Genomic DNA, 4,476 nt, shown 5'->3' on the forward strand with positions numbered 1-4,476 from the left:
GATGTGCTCCAGTCTCTCCTCCTCCCCTGTCATCTGCTCCTGTGTGCTCTGGTCAGATATATCCTTCTCCCGAAGCTGCAGATTCAGTGCCATCCTTTGAGATAAATTGGTTATTCTTATATCTAGTGGTCGAAGGCACCCTGGTGGCACTGTGGTTTTGGTTTTGGGCTGCGAGCGGCTAACATTGGTGGTTCAGACCCACCAGCCGCTCCCAGAGAGAACAATGAGGCTACCAGCTCCCATAAAGATTTACAGTCTCCGGAACCTTATTTCGGATCGGATTGCTGTGCCCTGGGATCAGAGTTTGGTTTGGGATTTTTAATGATGTAAGGAACTCTGGTCTTGCTTTGGGGCTAGCTCAAAGGTCCGAGATTCAAACCCACCAGCCGCTCAGAGGAGGAAGCTGACGGTTGGCATTCAGTCAGGCAGACAGCCTATCCAACCCTTTGCCATCATCTGTTTGAGCCCAAATCAGCTCAAGCCCAAACAAAAACAACTCATCACCATGGAGTTCATTGTGACTCATGGTGACCCTACAGGTCAGGGCAGGGCTGCCCTGTGGGATTCTGGGACTGTCACTCTTGATGGGAGCAGAGAGCCTCACCTTTCTCCCGGTGAGCAGCTGACAGTTTAGAACTGCTGACCTTGCCACTAGCAGCCCACCGCAGCTGAAAGTGCTCACATGGCAACCCGACACGGAGTGTCGCGAGGTGGAACTGCCCCGTCGGGTGTCTGGCCCTTTGGGTTGCCAGGCCTTTCTTCGATGGAGCCTCTGGGTGGGTTTGAACCACCGTTGACCCTAACCGGAAACTGCTGTGTGCCACCCAGCTTCTTTAGAATGACACGTGGGCGTTGTGACGTTGAGAACCGAGAGGCTCTTCTTGCTTGCAGTTTGCTGGCCTGAACCTGACTCGCGCAGCACCCCTCCCTACATAAGAGCAAAATACCGCCCTGCCCAGCCCCGCCCATCATCCATGGTTACGCCGCTGTGCATCCTGAGTGCTGCCCTACCCACGGGGCTGCACTGGGCAAGGTCATGCTGTGATTTACAGGGTTCCCATTGGCTGAGTGTCATCCTCAGGTCACCAGGCCTTTCTTCCTAGTCTGTCTGAGGCTGGAAGCACCACTGAAACCCGGACACCAGGAGTGACCCTGGCCAAGAGTGTGACTGTGGTCGGCACAGCGTCCGGCTTCACAGGGTGTCATAGCCAGCCACTGCAGTGTGACACCCTGATGGTGTCGGTGGTAGGGAAAGCGGCAAGCGGGATTCCAAACAGCACAGGCCACCGCTGCCCACTGCTCTCAACGTCCTGGACCCGGGGGGAGAGAAGGTGGAGCAAAACCTCCACGTGCTGAGCTTGCAGGCCGACTGGTCACACCAAGACCATGGCCCGAGTCAGCCGGCGATCTGGGAAGGCGCGCGCGCGCGCGCACACACACACACACACACACACACACACACACACACACATACACACACACACACAACCCATTGTCAGGTGTGTAAGGGGATAAGGAGCTGAAACAAGCTCTGTGGGAGTTACTGGACAAAGCTCAGACTCGGCTGTGCAAACCCTCACCTGATTCACCACGAAGTGTCCTTCCCAGGAAGGGAAAAGAACAAACCTTTAACGTTTTAAGCAGCAAAAAGACCCCTTGGACACCAAGGTGCCCCGCCACACACTCCTGTCGAGGCTTTCTGAGCGGGTGACAGTTGTGCCCTGACCTTGGCTGAAAGGGCAGAGTGGACGGGTGCTCTGAGGGATGGTGCCTGTGATGTGCTGGTGCCCGTGCTGGTGCCCATGTGGTGACCAGTCCGCAGAATGCCAGAGGGGCGGGTCTTAGTAGAAAGACCCTGGAAGCTCCCACAGGGCACTCTGGACTCGTGAGGAAGAGAGATGGCTCAAAAGGAGGTCACCTGCTCCAGTGGGAGGTCCACTCACGGAGCCTGCCTGCATGGACGGACCCGGTGGCCCCAGCCAACTGAGGCCCATAGAGATGGTGACCACGGAGCCGGGCAGCACTGGGTTATGCTCTGTGCAAGGGCACTCTGAGCCAGAGTGACTGACAGCCACTGCTGTCGCCACTGCCCCTGACCAACAGTGACCTGCTCCTCCAGGGGTGGGGCTGAGTGGGTGTCCAGTCTGCCCCCTGGCCAGGGGAAGACCTGGTGGGCAGATGCTACAGAGCTGTGAGCTTCCCTGAGCCCTGGAGGGAGACAGCCAGGCAGCCCCTGGATTCTCTCTGCTGACCGGGAGGTGAGGAGGGCCAGCTGAGCACTCGGGCCCTGGGGGCCACACAGTGGGTTCTTCTGCAGCCCACAGACCTGGCGCTGATGGAAGCCAGGATAGAGGTGAAGTGGGGTCTGGGCCCGGGCTGAGGGTGAGGCTCTGCCTGGTTTGGCAGGGGTGGGGGATGTGTGTGTGTGTGTGTGTGTGTGTGTGTGTGTGTGTGAGTGATAGCTTAACATTCAGCAGCTGCGGCTCCTGTCCACCAGGTTAAGGTCTGAGTGTACCTGGACCTGAGCAATGTGCCCCTGTCCCCACACAGGCCATATCCCCATCCCCCTTGCCCAGCCAGCCCCCTCCTGGCTGCCTCCCTCCCTTCTCTGGCCGCACCGCCCAGGCCCAGCTTCCACCTGTCTCATCTCCCTTTGACTGCAGACAGAAACCTCCCGTGAGGCTCACACGTGGTGGACCCTAAGGCTGACCGCTCCCAGGCCAGAGAAGCTCTGGGAGCCCCTGGCTTCAGGGAACGGCCCCTCCTTCCCCCCCCACCCGCCACCTGCTAGTGTCAGGGCAAAGACCAAGAAAGCTAGGACTCTCCTGACCCTAAACTGTCCCTGCAGCTGCCACATACCCCAGGTCCCAAGCCTCCCCCTCCCCCAGCCCTGCTCTCCCCTCTGCACGCAATGACTCCCCACTGCTGGAGGCCGAGTGGTATCCCCAGAAAAGATATGTGGTGATGGTCCTAACCCTGATCCTGGCGCCCCAGGCTTGCTTGCATGGTGGGGCTGGGGGAACAGGAGCTGTTTTGCAGAAGGGAGAAGGCAGGCGGGGAGGAAGCGGGGCAGGTGGTCACACGCAGGGCACTGCTCAGGAAACAGACCAAGCAGGAAAGGACTGGAAACTCCATGTGCTCAGTCACTGCCCACAGTGTCGCCAGCACGTGACCAAGCACGACTCTCTCTGCAGCTGTTGGAGGCCATGCGGAAGGGTGGGCTGGTCCTCATCGCTCCTTGGGGGACTCAGAACTACCTGCTGCGTCCAGGGGCTGAGGAGCCCAGGAAGGACCCCCTTCCCCGCCCAAAGCCCCCTGAGCACCACCTGCATCCTCACGTCTTTTACTTTCCAGCTGACCCGGTGTCTCCCAGGGCTCTGTTGCCATTCGTTGCCAGGACGGACGCCTTCTTTAGGAGGCTGCCCAGGGGCTGCCCAGCGGCTGGCAGTCGTCAGGACTCACAGCAACCCTGCCGTCAACAGGGCGCTGCCGTGCCCTGCCGCCCGGTGGGTCCTGCACCGTCTGTACGCTTGTTGCTACGTCTGGGACCCTTTTTGCAGCCACTGTGTCCGTCCAACTCGTCAAGGGTCTTTCTCCATCTCCCTGCCCCTCTCCTTTAGCAAGCATGAGATCCTTCTCCAGGGACAGTCCCTCCTGACCACAGGTCCAAAGTACCTGCGATGAAGGGCTCCTCGCCTCTAAGGCAGTGGCTCTCAACCTTCCTCGTGCCGCGGCCCTGTAATACAGTCCTCATACGGCGGTGACCCTCCAACCATCACATTATTGTCGTTGCTCCCTCCTCACGGTCGCTTTGCTCCTGTCATGCATTGGGTGACCCCTGTGAGAGGGTCATTCCACTCCCAGAGGGGTGGCGACCCACAGATTGAGACCCACTGCTCTCAGGGGTGCTCTGGCTGTCCTTCCAGACAGGTCTGTGTGTCCTGCTGGCAGTCCTGTGCTCTCCCTAGTCCTCCCCAGCCCCATCCTTGTCCAGCCCTCCTCATTCCATGCCCCGCTGTCACCTGCACAGGAGGTGACAGAAAACACCTTGGCTCAGGTCAGGTGCACCTTAGTCCTCCAAGTAACGGCCTTGCTCTTTGACACACTGAAGAGCCCTTGTGCAGCAGATTGACCAAATGCAATGTGTCATTCGATCTCCTGGCTACTGTTTCCACGATCATTCCTTGAGGATCCAAGCAAAACGAAATCCTGGACACCGGCAGCCTTCTCTCCATTGATCACGGTGCTCCCTACCGGTCCAGTTGTGAGGGCTGGGTCTCCACACCAAAGGCTGTCATCCTTGATCTTGGTTATTCCATATACGAGGTACCCTCTGTGTTGGTCTGAGTACATGAGAGAAACAAAGTCACGGAAACTCATATGTATAAGAGAGGGTTATATATAAAGGGTAAGTGCACATCAAGAAAACGTCCCACCCCAGTGCTGCCCAAGCCCACAAGTCCAACATTAACCCAT

The sequence above is a fragment of the Echinops telfairi genome, unplaced genomic scaffold, assembly GCF_000313985.2.
Source record: "Echinops telfairi isolate 266 unplaced genomic scaffold, ASM31398v2 ScPeMD7_5;HRSCAF=22, whole genome shotgun sequence".
In the NCBI taxonomy this organism is placed as follows: Eukaryota; Metazoa; Chordata; class Mammalia; order Afrosoricida; family Tenrecidae; genus Echinops; species Echinops telfairi.